Genomic DNA, 16,485 nt, shown 5'->3' on the forward strand with positions numbered 1-16,485 from the left:
AAGCATAGGCCCTACTTTGTGACGCTGGAAACTCTGGGACAGACAGTAATATACAGTGAATATGCTGACGCGGCAGATGCGTAATTCAGATACAAGCAAAATTAAAGAACAGTTTTGAGAATAAGTAGGTGCAGTTTGTTAACCCGCTGGTATAAATGCAGCAAAACAAGAGGAATAGTTACCTTAAACTAAACCTTGAAGTTATCGCTTCCGTCGCTTGCTGAAGAGGAGTATTTCTTAAGATAAATACAGGGGTGATGTCAGCAGTAACAGAAACTCAGATTTTACATTCCTACTTGTCAAAGCAGCCTTAATTCCCTGTAAGTATAAGTCAGGAGCACGTTGAACTTGGACAACTAGGTGGCGCTGGTGCGTTATCCTTTCGGTCCTGGAAAAGCGAGTTCAGAAGTCGCCTTCTGTATTCCTGTCAGTGGGCTAAGGTGCCCGTGACCCTCGGCTGCACGTTTCAGCAGTAATTTACGAGACTGAGGGGTGCATGTTGGAAGTGGTGTCAGTCTTCAGAGGACACCAACTACTCTCCAGCCTCCCGTTGGCATGTCATGGCCATGGACCTCGAATTCACTATTTTGGTTTTTTTTTTAACTTTCTAGAAAAGCTAACATTCTTCTCTTAGAAGGAAGGATTTTGAATTAAAAAAAAAATTTTTCCCCTTTGGGAATGTGAGTGCTTAGAGACGCCAGAGTATTAAAAAGCGCTAATTCAAAGAGATTTTGTTGCCATCAGAGGGGTAAAAATGAAATTTCACAGCATTACCACCAAAGGGACGCTCTTAACTGCTTAGATGCTATGTAAAGGCAGTGTTTGACTTTTGAATATAGAGAGATGCAAAATTAAGTGATGGAGGCACATAGTCGTGTGGATCTTACGGTGTCGAGCGCTGATCTAAGTACTTTGCGTATATCCATCCCCTGTTTTCCCACAACAAACTTTGAAATAGGCACAGTGATTCACCCCTTTCTGTGGATGAGGTTACTGGGACACAGGGAGGGATAGTAACTTGCCCCAGGCTTGCAGCTACAGCGGTGAACAGAGTTTCAAGTGGAAGGAGAGTTTTCTTTCTTAGTTACCAACTGCCCTTAAAGGAGCCTTCATCAACACTACTTTAAATGATTGGAGTGTGATACAGATGCTTAAAGTACAAAATTAAAATAAACTTGAAAGGAAAATTAGAAGAATTGGGCATTTATTTGATAGCAACATGATAGCTTTAGGATCAATAACTTTGTATCATAGAAATAGGATGGAATTTCAACTTGCATATAATTTAAATGTATTAGAGAGTGTGAGACACATCAAGAAGGATATCAAGGCACCTTTGAACCAGCTCATTTGAAACCTGCATACCCAGAGGGAACCAGCAATGGTGTCCCCATATAATGATGTAGAAATACATTTCTTTGATTTTTTTTTACTCTCCTTCCTTTTCATCAGGATCCTTGACAAATAGTATTTTATATCTTAAATATCTTTTCTTAAAATATAAGTATAGGCATTGAAAAAGTATTTCAATGTCCCGTGGAAAGATGTTTGTTGCACACTTACAATAAGCCAGGAACTACACCAGAAAAAGCATCAGAAACAAAAGAATATGACTTCGTTTTCTCTTGCTGCGTAACAAACTACCAAGCATTTAATGGCTTAAAACAGTCCCTGTTCACTGGCTCACAGTTCTATAGGTCAGAAATCCTGGGTCCTCGGTATAGGGTCTCTTAAGCCAAAATCAAGGTTTGGACCAGGCTGGGCTCTTATCTGAAGAGTGAGGAAGGCTCATACAATCAGTCAACTTGCTTGCAGAATCCAGTTCCTTGCGGTTGTAGTGCTGAGGTTTCTATTTTCTAGTTGCCTGTTGGCTGGGCGTTGTTTTCAGCTTCTAGAGGCTGCCTGCATCCTTGGCTTGTGGTTCTCTCCATCTTCAAAGCCAGCAATGGTGTGTCCAAACCATCTCACACTTTAAATCTCCCTGACTTCTCATTGTGTCTTCCATTTCTACTTTTTAAAGGATGTGTGATTAAATCAGGCACGTTATGGCTAATCTCCACATTTTAAAGTCAACTGACTGGGGACTTTAATTACAACTACAGAATCCCTGCAATACCTAGCTTAGAGTTTGAGAACAGGAATCGTTAAGGCATTGTCTTTATAATTCTGCCTAACAAATGGCTTATTCCATCAAGGAGCATGTTTTGTTTATCTTAGGATTTGTTCTAGTGGACATACTTTTCTAATGACAAGGGGTGAGTATTAATTACATGTATAATAAATTTAGAGATTAAGCAAACCAAATTATAATAATAAGCATCATCAGTTAAGTGCATTGAATATGCTTGGCACCGTAAGATCGTCATACAACTCTGTAAGTATAAAGCTGAGTTTCAGAGACCTTTCAGTAACTAGCTAACATCAGCCAACCAGTAAATGAGAGAAGCCAGACTTTAAGACAAGAACTGTGTGAATGTAGTGTCTGTGCTTTTTGCTATGCCGCAGGAAGGGAAGGGGATCTAAGAGTCTTGTCCTTGAGAGGAAAGTTATGCTTCAAGCAGAAAGATTAAATTGTTGTGCAACATCAATATAATTAATGATTCATTACAGATAGCATAAAAGATTTTTATATGTGTGTACCTGTGGCACTGTGTCCATTTTTATCTGAATAGTTAAGAAGTTATATGTAGGTAGGTGTGTGTGTGTGTATGAAACTAAGATGAATTCAGAGATGATAAAAGCTGTTATGTAATAATCGTTGAGAAAGGATTTTGTCAGGAATGGAGAAACTTGAGGAGGACCTAAAACATCAACTTGCAGATATGGTAACCTTATATTTGTTTACTCTATCTTCCAAGCTATTTAAAGCGCACTATTTTAAATTACAGGGCTATATTTATAGCACATTTTTAAAAAGAAACAGCATCTTGGACAATAGCTCATAAACTTTGGGACTAACTCCTCTCATACTGATGGATAAAACTTCCTTATCAAATGTATGAATTACAGAACCAAGAATGCCAAAAGCAGTTTTTAGCCTGGTACTGATGAATTGAAACTTACCCCTCAGGGTGTGGTTCTTAAAGCTGCTGATGGGGAGAAGACCCTAAAAGGGATGGAACATGGAACAATCCAGTGGGGAATTAAGGACTATTGGTCAGGTGGCTACTCCTGCTACTAATAATACTATTATTTATTAAGTAATTAGGTAGGCTGGTGTGGCATTGTGATTTACAAGAAAAATAGGTTTGCTCATTTAGATGACCAAATATGTCTGGAATATTTTTTCATATATAGTTGGTTTTCATCCAGGGTTCCTGCCTCATAGCTCCCCAAACCTTTGGAATTTACAAAGTGATAGGAGTTTGAAGGTGTCTCTTATAATATGTTAATGAGGTGACTTCTAGAAGGCACTTAAGGGTGGGGGCTGGATGCCAGTGGAGCCAACCAAGTGATTCGAGGGTTGGGACTTTCCCTCTCATTCCCCAACGTCTGGCGAGGGGAGAGAGACAGGAAAATGGCCAGCGAGTCCATTAAATGACTGTACCCACACCACCTCTGACACCACCCAGAGCTAATACAGAGCCACAGTGTACAGCCTCAGTCCCAGAAGACTGCCCCTTACTGCAGACCCCCATCACGAGTCTGAGCCTCCCATGCTTCTGACTAACCTGGTATAAATTGGGGTTTCCCACGAGCCCCTCTTGGGTTCCAGAATTTGCTGGGTTGGCTCAGAACTTGAAAGTACTCAGCTTACTCTTACTGTTTTATTATAAGCCACATACAATGTATGAACAAATAGAAGAGATGCATCACCCAAGGGTGGTACGGGGGTGAGTGATGGGGGAGTTTCCTTGCCCTCTCCGGCAAGTCGTTCTCCCAGCACCCAATCCCAAAACTCTCCGAATGCCATTTTTGGGGATTTTTATGGAGGGTCCACAGAAGCGCCACTGATTAAATCATTGGCCAATGAGGATTGATTTAATCAAATCCCCTCCTCTTCCTGGAAGGGAGTGGTGTGGCCCTGAGAGTCCCCGCCCTCTAGTCACATGGCCGGTTCCTGTGGCAGCCAGACCCTCCTTCAGGAGTCACCTCATTAGCATAAACCCAGGGCAGGTTGAAAGGGGCTTAGTGTGAACAATGGAGGATATTCCTTTCACTCAATCCCTCAGGAAGTTCCAAGGGCTTTAGAACCTCCTTGCCAGAAACTGAGAGCAGAGGCCAAATATTTATTTCTTATAACGTCACATACGTATTCATTTTCATATTGATTTTTGTAAAGTAAATAGACCTCATTTCTTAGGGCGGTTTTAGGTTTACAAAAAAAGAAACAAAGAATATGTGCGAAGTTCCCATATATTCCCCTCCATCACAGTTTCTCCTATTGTTAACATAGTACATTTGTTACGATTGATGAACCAATTTGATAAATGATTATTAGGAGAAGGTCATAGTTTATATTAGGGTTCACTATTTGTGTTGTACAGTTAGTTCTGTAGGTTTTACCAAATGCATAGCGTCATGTATCTCCCATTATAGTATCATGGAGAAGAGTTTCAGTCCCCTAAAGATCCCCTGTGCTCCGCCACTTCCCTCCTAATCCCTGGCAACTACTGACGTTTTCACTCTGTGTAGCTTTGCCATTTTCAGAATGTCACGTGGTGGAATCCTATAGTATGTGGCATTTTCAGACTGACTTGTTTCACCTACCAGTGTTTTGAGGCTCCTCCATGCCTTTTCGTGGCTCGATAGCTCATTTCTTTTCATTGCCTAGTAATATTCCATCGTCTGATATACCATAGTTTATTTATCCACTCACCTATCTTGATAGATATCTTGGTTACTTCTAATTTTTGGCAATTATGAATAAAGCTGTTATAAACATGCATGTGCAGGTTTTTATGTGGACATATGTAACTTTCAACTAATCTGTGCAAATACCTAGGTGTGCAGTTGGTGAATCATAGGGTAAGACTGTTAGCCTTTGTAAGAAACTGAAAGACATCTTCTGAAGTAGCACTACCATTTTGAATTCCCACCAGGAGTGAGCTCCTGTGGCTCCACCGTGGATCATTTTCAACAATTACAAATGGGAGTTGACTCTGATTATTGGAAGCTTTAATAGGCCTATTGGCATGAGCAACAAAGAAATATTTTCATGACTACCTGTCATGTTATACTTAGTGACGCTTTGTGATACTTCATGTCTATAAATTACAATAATAACACAAAATGTTTTCTTTGCCCAGAGACTTTTATTTTAGCATAAGCTGACAACTGGGTAATAATATTAATAATAATAATAAATTTAAATTTAATTATTTAATGGTTACACATATTTCAAGTTTTAAACATGTTAGCGTATATAAAGCAATTGATTCAACAAATATACATGATGTTGTAGGTAATTTATACAAATACAAGTAATACATAGACTCAATTAGTATGAACGGCATATCCTTGTGACAAAGAGCACAGACTTTAGAAATGGGTGACTTGGACAAATACTTAACTTAAACTTCAGTTATATCATCTGTAAAGCAGTTATAATAATACCCTCTGCTGAAGCATGGGAAAACTCTGGAAATCAGGAAAGTATAGGATATATTTGGTGGAGAGTGAGAAGTTTATTTGAGCTGGAAGGCATAATTCTTAAAGGACAATATACTGTCGAGAGTCCTGAATGTACGTCTAAAGAATTCAGATTTTATTTATTAGTGTGTGGAAATCTGAAGAATTTTTAAAGGGTCACACATGGATTGTGGCCTAGTCAGAGATTTACTTTAAGATTACTTGAGAATGTAGCCAAGAAAAGTTTTGAAGGATAAAATCATTATGGTGTGGCAAATGCTAGTCTGTTATTCTTTTCTATAAGTTAGAAAGAGGGCTCCTTCCATCAAGACATTTTACTGCCATCTCCTAGAGAATCTATGATGACTAAGATATGGCTGGCACCAGACAAGAGTTGTGCAGTGCACAACAGTGCAACTGTGCAGGGATCCTCTCCTTAAAATCTTGCTGTTCCTTCCATATTTTAAGAAAATAGGCCTATCAAGGGTCTTTCTTTGTCTTTAATTTCTTTTTGAACTAACTCTTCTTCTATTCCCTTTGTTTTAAATATCACTTCATGCAGATAAATCCAAAACCGTTACCTCTAACCCTCACATTCTGCCTTAGAGTTTTATTCAGCATACTGGACATGCCTATCTGATATTTTAATACTTTTCAAACTTATCCAGAATTGAAGTAATCATCTCCCAGCCTCCAAACAGCTCTTCCGGATGACTCTAGCCCTATTAACAGCAATGCTTTTCTCCCAGTCTCTCAGGTTTCAGGCAAGAGTTATCTTTGATTTCTCTCCTTTTCTTCCTACATTCAGCATCAAAGTTTATGTTTGTGCAGGTTGTGTAGGACCCAAATCTAAGAGGTGTCGGTTACATCAGAAGGAGTGCAGATGTATATAGCGATCGTGACAATTTTCTGGCAGATGACAGCACATGTTTTTATGGAGAACACTGTTTTTTCACTGGCATAAAGGCCTTTATAGGCTAGTGACAGTGTTTTAAGGAGGAAGTGAATAGATTCTAAGAAGGTGGAGGCATCAAGTATATAGTCCATGCCCCAGATCTTTAGTAATAAATAAGTCAAATCCATGGCTATGAGAGAAGATTGTATGATCTAAGTGTGGCGAGACATTTTTTATGATTGAAAAACATATAAGCACAGAGAAAAAATTATTAAACGTGTAAGGGTCTGGGATAGAGGGAAGAAATGATTTACCAATGTGAACTTATTGCAATTGCATTAATCACATTTTATAGTGTAGAAAACAATGTAATAAGTTGTATGGAATCCAGTTATGATTTTCTGCTTAGCCATTCCACCTAAAATATTCTGAGATATTCTCAAGGACGAAAAGACTTAGCTCCCGGGACTAAGGGGCCATTGAGTAGATGGTCATTGCCCTTCCTCCCAATTTTGCTCTACTAGATGAATACTGCAGAAAGTTTGCCAGAGGACGAATGTGAGAGACATTTTCCTACTCGAATCAAAATTGTAAATGATTGGAGTTGATTGACACCTGTCACCAGATCCACACACAAGGCTGACGGCACCAGTGCTCACGAGACACAAGAGGTTTCCCTGCACACACCATGAGCTTCTCTCCGTGGTGTTCACGAGGGAAATTTTATGCTGATTTAGCTCTTTGAATGGTGGGTGCTGGCAGTTGCTGCTCCATCACATAAAGCACAGGTTATTTCACTTTGCAAAAGCAGCCCATCACCACATAACGAGTCTGTAAGGACCAGTTCTTTACTATGTCAGCAAACAGTTACATGACAAAGGGCTGAGACTATCAGCTGAAAGTAACCAAGTCCTTGGAGTTTCAGACATGAAAAATGGTCATTATTATTTGCATTAACCAACAATATTTGCTATTTTTCTTGGCTAATTCTTATCTTATTTTCTTATTACTTTATGTATGTTAAAATGATCAAAAGAATCACCACCTTTCATTAGAGAACAGTACCATGTAGACAGGGCAACAGGCATGTGTAATCCCTGTTTTACAGAAGAGAAAACTGATACCCAGTGAGAGAAAGTTGTGGAAGCACAGTTAGTAACTAAGAACTGCACAGATTGTTGCCCCATCTGTGGACTGTGACCCACTGCCTCTTTAAAATTAGCTCTTTAAATTATCTTTGAGACCAGCTAGAAGGCAACTCCCAGTACGTGAACTTCACAGTGTCCTGCCAACGTGATTTGGTCCACCAATATAGTGGATTCTCACGTAAAAAACCCACTTTCAAGCCCTCTCCTACTTTGTGGCCACTACGTTCAGCTCTTGGATTTCAGCACAAAAATTTCTTACCCAACAGCTGAAGATGTAGAGATTTTACATTATTAAAGGCAACACTTTGCAATACACTGTATAAAGAAAAGCCTTCCTTACTGGGATCTATATGAGAAACTTTAATTCAAATCAGTGTCTTTCAGGTATTCATCTTCCTCTGGGAATGCCAGAGCTAGTAGAAGTTTACTGTTCTCAGACAGAAGTACACTGGAATCCTACTTTAAAACCACCTTATAGAGAAAACCATATACGTGATTCCCTGCAACAATAGTCTTTTCATTCTTCTGTAATTGAATATCCTTGAACGGTATCCAAGGTACACTCAACACTTTCCCCACTCTCTCCTAGAATTCTTGTCTTAATGTGAACTGTTTCACAGTTAGTTTTTAGTAGATGTCTCTTCTGACATAAAATATGCATCCTATAAAAGATTTTCTATTAAGTTCTAATCTCAATTAACCAGACTCCAGTAGATATTTAATAAAGCACAGCTGCATAAAAGTTTAATATATTCATGTTCGCATTTGGATTTAGGTTAGATTCATATACACAAAAGGGACTAGACACAATCAGTCTACTTTGTGATTCCATGAAACACTCAAAAATAGACTTTTGTTCCATTTATTTCCATGTGCGTGTGGATAATCTAGAGTTCATTGTAATCATAAATCTTTCACTTTGAGTTCATATAACTGCACACACGTAAACATAGCCTGTGTGTTTTAAAAAGGTTAAAAAAAAAAGTTTTCATTTCCCAGTCACCTTACTTGATGTAAATTAACTAGAATTCCTTTGTTGCTGATTTGGTTTATAAGCCCTAAGGAAACAAAACGTGGATTTAATTTTGTATCTTTTTTATGTAGTGCTAAATAACTATCATTTTTGAAAATAGAGATAGTTAGCTATGATACAGTGTTAGTATAAACCAGATGGAGTAATAGAGACATAAAATTGATAGGTGTGGGCAGGCTGTATGCTAAGGCATATTTAATCTTCAGCTCACGAATCTGTAATTCATTATCTGATGGGAATAAATCTAGGCTATTGATTTCAATAAGATAAAGACTTCTGGTTTCTCTAATCATGTCCATTGGTTTCCTGCAGACAGATTAATAATTTTTCACAATTGCTAATGGCAATTGTAGGCATTTAATTTTGCTACTGCCCTCGTATAGTTGCTACTTGGCAACATATTTGCATGGTGTTAGATAAAAAATAATCCAAAGGCTATGAAGCAGTCTTCATTTGTTATAGCACTTTGTTTACAAAAGCATCATTATGAGCAGCACTTCAAAGTACAAAAAATTTTCACCTATTATTTTTTTAATTAGAAATTTATGTTAGACTTTAAGACAACTTTGTTGCCTGAGGGACTAAAAACTTGTTTTAAAAATGGATCACACAGAGAAGATGAACTTCTTTAATTTCCTTTTACTGGTAAATCTGAACACTGTAAATTTGAACAATGCTTCTCTTGAAGAGAATTGCAGTTATCTTTAAATCCATATATAAACTTTGTATAGATTCTGCAATAGATTTTTTTTTAACTATCTCATTCTGTATGATCTAGACTGGGTTGTTGAATCTGATATGTATTAATTTTTTGGAAACAGCTTAAAATTTTGTTCTACAATTATTTTAAATTAGGTAAGGCCACCCTAGGACTTTCAATGGCATTTAGTTGCTGAAAGATTAATTATTTTAGAGGAGTTTCTATCGAGGCATGGACCTCTGGAGAGATTTCTATACAGATAGAGAATCAGTGCTCACAGTAAAATTATTGTTTGCAAAATGATCTTCAACTCCAAACATTAGCTCTGATTCAAATGATAATATCCAAATAACTCAAGTTTTGACATACATAAGCATAACTCATTTTTCTTTTTTCTTTTTTTTGCGGGCCTCTCACTGTTGCAGCCTCTCCCATTGCGGAGCACAGTCTCTGGACACGCAGGCTCAGCGGCCATGGCTCACGGGCCCAGCCGCTCCGCAGCATGTGGGATCTTCCCGGACCGGGGCACGAACCCGTGTCCCCTGCATCGGCAGGCGGACTCTCAACCACTGCGCCACCCGGGAAGCCCTCAGCAGTTGTTTTTTTTCTCCCTTTTAAGTGTTAGTGGTCAATACTGAACATCAAGATGGTCAAGTGTTTATACATCTTTTACCAAACTCCGAAGGGCAGTTGAATGGTCTAATTGATTTTTAAAGTTACACGTCAGATACAGTGCTGCGGTATCACATCTACAAAGTGTTCCATGGGTGTCCACGTGGGAGATGCTAATTATTACTTATTGGGTTAAAGTTTGCTGCTAGGCCTTAGGGACTGTATTAGTCAGGGGTCTCACGAGAAACAGGGTGTGTGTGCGTGGAGAGAGAGAGGAGGGAGGGAGATTTATTGATTGATTAAATGGCCAGAAGATTGTTAAGGCTTGCTGAATCCAAAATCTGCAGGGTAGGCCATTAGGCTGGAGACCCAGAGAAGAGCTGCAGAGTGATTCCAATGACAGAATTTCTTCTTGGTCAGGGGGAGGTTGCTCCTTGTTCTATCAAGGCCCTCAGCTAACTGGAAGAGGCCCATCCACATTATAAAGGGTAATCTGCTTTATCAAAGTCTACTGATTCAAATGTTAATCTCATTCCAAAAAACACCTTCCCAGAAACATCCAAGATAATGTTTGACCACATATCTGAGCATCATGGCCCAGCCACATTGACACATAAAGGTCAGCATCACAGTGACCATCTCTCCTATGCATTTTCTCTCTCCATTTGCATTCCTGCATTCTGTTTATACCACTGTTGCTCTTTTCTGCTTTTCCAGATGTTTGCAGGTTTGTTTGTTTCCCACTGAAGGATTGTAAAAGTTATTGCCACTAACATCACCACCATTCTAAATACTTCTTACAAGGACCATTGCTACTGTTGCTACTAAAGGGAATCAATCGCTACACACCTTCTATGTGGTTGGCAGTGAAACATGGCTTTTATTTGCATACTGTATGTCTAATCCTCACACCAAAAGACGAAGATAGTTATAAATACTCATTTTGCAGGTGAGGGACCTGAGGGTCAGTAGGATTAAGGTGCCTGTCAAAGGCCTTACAGTAGTGAAGTGGCCCAGCCTGGAGCTCATGAATCTTTGCTTTTCCATATACTACCCTGCATGACTTAATTTTTGTCTTGTATATTGTACCATAGTCATTCACCTGTTATGACTTCACAGTGACAAGAGGAATTTTAAATGCAAGGAAGGGTCATTAAGTAAGATATTACAGGTTTTGAAACGAAAAGCCCCTTGATCATTGATTACTGTGAGAGTTTATGTAAAAGCTACTTGAGTTTTTAAAACGGCCCTGTAGTTTGGATTATTTTTAGAGTGATCCAGACCTGAGAGAGGAAAATAGAATACACGCATAGTCTTCTTTTCCCTCTGTCACCTCTGTCTCACCTTGTGTGAATCGATGAGAGATGTTGGAGAGACTCAACTTTGGATGACTTGGTAAACATTGTCAAGATTCAAGCTGAGGAATTTGGATTTGCTTTCATTAGAAACAGATAACGCTGTAGATTCAAAGGAAGAAGCAAGCTACGGCCAAGTGGACCAGGAATCCTCTGTTACTGCCGCACATCCCTGAGACAATCTCTTCATACTTCTTACATTATGATCCACTAAGATGCCTCAGGAGTGTTTTCTGTCACAGTGTTTCTATCCAAGTAGTGTCTCTCTCTCATGGTGATTATTCCATTGGATGCAGGAGTGGTATCCTTCTCTAACAGTTACATTGGGTGTGGAAAATGGTGTTACCTTTTGAGATCACAGTTCAGAATGTCCTTAATAATACGTCAGGCCTATTGGCAGTAGTAGATACGGAGCGGAGCTCAGAACTCTGTCTTGCCTGTAGTCACAACAGCCTCAGTGCAGGCTTAAGTGGAGACGCCTTTTCATTTGGGAGCTGTATAGGCTCGGGTGCCCTGAGCATGGAATAGAATTATCGGATGCTGACATACATAATCTTTAATTCTGGCACAATCTTGTTATTTTATTTTTATTTAATTAATTTTGTGTACAATTTTACAGGATCTCAGAGGGTTCACGAATGACTTTATGTCTTCCACAGGATAATTCACATTTTCCTGAATTTTATACAACACTGAAGTTTGTGTTTTTTGGTTTTTGGTTTTCTTGTTTAATTTTAAATCAATCTTGTTTGGGTTGGGAGAATTATTCACTTGATTTTGATCGGGTTATATCCCAAATCAGAGTGCATGTAGCCATCTTTAGAAAGCTTCTTATTTTAAAATGTTTTAGTATCATTTTTGTTACTATTTTTCTTTTCAATTAGTCTATGTGCCACAAAAATGTTAAAGTATCCTTTTTTAACTTTTCTTTAAACCATTTATAAAAATTATCCATTAGGTCACACTCCAAGAGGGGCCCACTGGAAAGGCAGCCAATAGGCCCCTCTTAGATGGATCCAGAGGCAAGATGAGATAGCAGCCTGCAGAGTAAAAGCTTGGAAAAAAGGGGGTGATTCTCAGTGGTCTGCGCAAGTCACTGTTCTCTAGATACCAAAATAGCTGTTTTGAAACTTTAAATTGTGTAGGTAGCAACGTGCAATTTAAACAGTTTGGGTATTGGAATACAGTAGCTTATACTGAGTGATTCAAGTAGAAACCACTGATGAAGATTTTACAAATTGTGTGAAGCTAATTTCCTATTTGGCAATCATTTACTGATTTGCAGTGATCAATATTTTTGTGAGAATTTAAACTCACAAAAATACTGGGTTTTTTTTTTTTTTTTTTCAGTTTCAAGCCTGGGAAAGATTTAGGGGGTCCTGGCTCCAGTTCCAACTAGTTGCTCGTTGGTTAACTGTGGCAAGCTACTTAATACTTTAAGTCTTAGTTATGCATCCAGCACTCTGCCTAGGAAATAGTGGACACCCATAGTTATTTCTATTATATTCTAAACATTATTTTTCTTTCCAGTAGGCAACTCTGTCTCTGGGAGTTTATCATAGAATCAGAGAAGTCTAAAACTGCCTGCCCTCCAGGAGCTTACAATCTTGTAAAGCATTTAGTCCAACCTCCTCAATTTAAAAGTGATGTTTGAACAGGGAGTGTAATTGGATTTGCTTATGGTCTGAGGAAGGATGCTGATTCTTATTAGGTGCCATATGGCTACAGGGCAAGGGACTAATCTATGGGGCTCTCTGTTTACATATTGATGTCGACTCTTAGGTTTTGATTTTAATGGAACATTTTGGTCCTGTAAAAATGCTAATGGCATTTAGCAAATGCTGAATCTGTGACAGGTTCTGTTTTAAGTACTTTACTTGTATTTTCTCATTTAATTCCTACAACAGTCCCATGAATAGGGAACAGTTTTATCTCTATATTCTGATGATGAGGAAGCTGAGGGTGCTAGAGATTATATGTCTAAGTTTGTAAAAGTAAGAAGTAACAGAGCAAGAGTTCAAACCCTGAGCCTTATTCCAGAGTCCATGTAATTAGTATCTGACCTTCCTACCTCTTTGATAATGATTACCAACATCAGGTAGTGTCAGCCATTGATAGTTCATTTGTTTTAGCTCTAGATATTCTAAAATTATTTCATTAATGTAGTGTCATTAGCAGCTTTTTGGATATTTTTTATTAAAAGACTGAAATGATTTCATATTTCCTTATAACCTAAAACAAAATTATTAGAAGATGGTATTTTACATTAATTTGTATGTTTATATTTTACTTAACATTTCATCAAGTGATCTTCCCCATGTAGATATCATTGTGAATATTTTGATATCAGAATATGAACCACTATTATTTTAAATATGTTATACTTTAAAAATTATATTGGTATTTTTAAAATGGAAAATAATCTCATTATTTAAAAATGTACTACAAATTAGTATGATCTACCCGAGTTCTTAGTATTTTTTTGGTTGTGTGACCAAGCTTTACATCTATTTCATTAGAGAAAATTGGCTTCTTTATTACTATGAAATATACATCCCAAAATTCCTATTGCTTTCCATTGTAGTATAGTTTTATTTTTAATTTGAATAGTCAATATTAGATATACATTCTCCAACATTTTTTCATATAGTTTTTCCTTTTTGTTATCCATAGATTATAGAAGGAAACATTTTTTTATAAACTACTAAAATTACATTAATCTAATAAAATCATCCTACTATTTTATAGCATTTAAAAATAACATTAATGACAGATTATAATTACTTATATTTATTCCAGTGAATCAGTAAAACTGTCTACCATTTTCAGGATTTATTGCTAGAATCATCAAAATGCTTAACTATTTGGATTCTACTTTTATGAGAAAGCAGAAGACACAAATACTTATTTCTATTTTATGTGAGGGAAATATTGTATAGTTATCAGAACAAAAGTTGAAGTGATGGGAAACATTGTTGATTATCTTTAGATGCACTAGAAGGTATTAAGCCTTTTATTTGATATATTTTTCAAACTTTGAAAGAAGAGAATATGTCTTCAGTTAAAGCAATCTAAGAGTAGAAGTAGCATTTATTTAAAATAACTTCTTAGCATATTTTTCGTGTCTTTGTTCTCCTTCTTGGCTGGACACTTGCCCATGTGACTTTACATGAAAATGTGATGAGAGTTGGGCGTCCCACCCAGACCTGCATCCAGTTCTTCAAGCAGAAAGATAGTCACTCTCAGCTGACCTCTCCTTTTACTTAAATCACAAGATGCTAGTTAAAAATATTATTTAATCAGCCTTTTTGATATCATTTATAAATGGTATATAATGTAAAACTCTGAATTTTTCTCAATTACTTATTATCATTTTCAATTGTTCATGTATAGTTGAAATATATTACCTAAGAATTAATATGGTATAAAACAAAATAATCAAAAAACATAACAAAACCATTTATTAACCCCAGACAAATTCTTATAGGGGAAAACAAAAAAATCTGTTCTGTTGTTGAATACATTTTACAGATGACTGCACTCTCTCAGTTGATATATACCATTTCTGTCCACCCTGCTTTCCATGCCTATTGGACAGGGATCATGCCCTGTTTATTTTTGTGTCTTAGCAACACAGCATAGAGCACACATTCAATAAATGTCATAAGGATTAGGAAAGAGGTAGAAAGAAAAAAAAGATTGTAGGGAGTGAAGGAAAGGACAAAGAAATGAGAGACAGTGATGCTAAGTTAACAGTGAATACTGCTTACACTTAGTGAAACACTATTACTTTACATAAGTCATTTTCAGCAGGAGAAGGTCTGTTCTCTGAGACTTCAAAGTACTCCAATAATGATGCTAAGGTGAAAATTCTGTCTTTTGAATGAGGAGAAGGAACCAACTAAATTACATATATGTGTGTGTGTGTGTGTGTGTGTATTTACACACACGATCTCTTAAAAAGAGCTGGAATCTTTTTAAATATGAAGGTTTTGTAAGAATTTATAGGAAAGTAAAATTTGCCATAGCAAAATGTTTCTTTGGCATGTGGATTATTTCAAGCTGAAAACAAGCTTAATAGACTTAGGAAGAACCTTTGACCTCCCCACTAACTGCCTAAAAAATGTAGGCAGAGGACCTCTTCCAGGAACGGAGCTGTCACCATAGAGACTACAGAAGGAACTAGGTGTGTAGACAGGGCAACTTGGCAAAGTCTGTTAAAATTCCTCTCTGGGTCCCATTGTCTCTGCCTGGTTAAGCATCCGCCTGCCAACGCAGGGGACGTGGGTTTGAGCCCTGGTCTGGGAAGATCTCACAGGCTGCAGAGCAACTAAGCCCGGGCGCCACAACTACTGGGCTTGCGCTCTAGAGCCCACGTGCCACAACTACCGAAGCCCATGTGCACCTAGAGCCCGTGCTCCGCAACAAGAGAAGCCACCGCAGTGAGAAGCTCACACACCACCACGAAGAGTAGCCCCTGCTCGCCGCAGCTGGAGAAAGCCCACGCGCAGCCACGAAGACCCAACGCAGCCAAAAATAAATAAATAAATTTATTTAAAAAAAAAAAAAAAGCCCAGAAAGAGATGTTAAACCAACTTAATAGTGTATCAGAATATTAACAAAAATTGTCATTGACAGTGTAACATAACAAAAGTAGTCAAGGCGCAAAGATGTTGAGAAGGGACAGGACAAAAAGAGCACACCAAGCTGTTAAGAAACCAGGGCCGTTTGCCGGATGCGCAGCAAGTGGGCCGCTTTGACGCCGAGGTTCAGCCGAGAAAGAGCTTCTTCATAAGGCGGCCAAGCCAGGAGTCAGAGAGCAAGTCTCATTTCCGCCTCCCGAGAGGCAAAGGGGCTTGGGACATTTATGGGACAAGCAGGAGGGCCTCAGGACCTGGGAAAGGTGATGGGAGGCAGGGAAGAGGGGCGGTAACTGAGGTTCTGCGCAGGCGCAAAGGGGTTCCGTGCTTCTGCATATTCAGAAGCGAGGATTTGCGTGATCTGAGGGTGGAGTCAACAGGCCGGTCACGGGACGTCTGCGCAGGCCCAGTTTCAGGGCCCGTGGTCCAAACCAGCCTCAGCCGGTTTGCGCTTGGTGGGAGCTGACGCCGGCTTCCTGGAGAACGGCCGCGCTGTGTGAAGCTGAGAAGGTAGGCAATTAAGGAGAGGAA

The sequence above is a fragment of the Mesoplodon mirus genome (assembly GCF_964341445.2).
Source record: "Mesoplodon mirus genome assembly, chromosome: 20".
NCBI lineage: Eukaryota > Metazoa > Chordata > Mammalia > Artiodactyla > Ziphiidae > Mesoplodon > Mesoplodon mirus.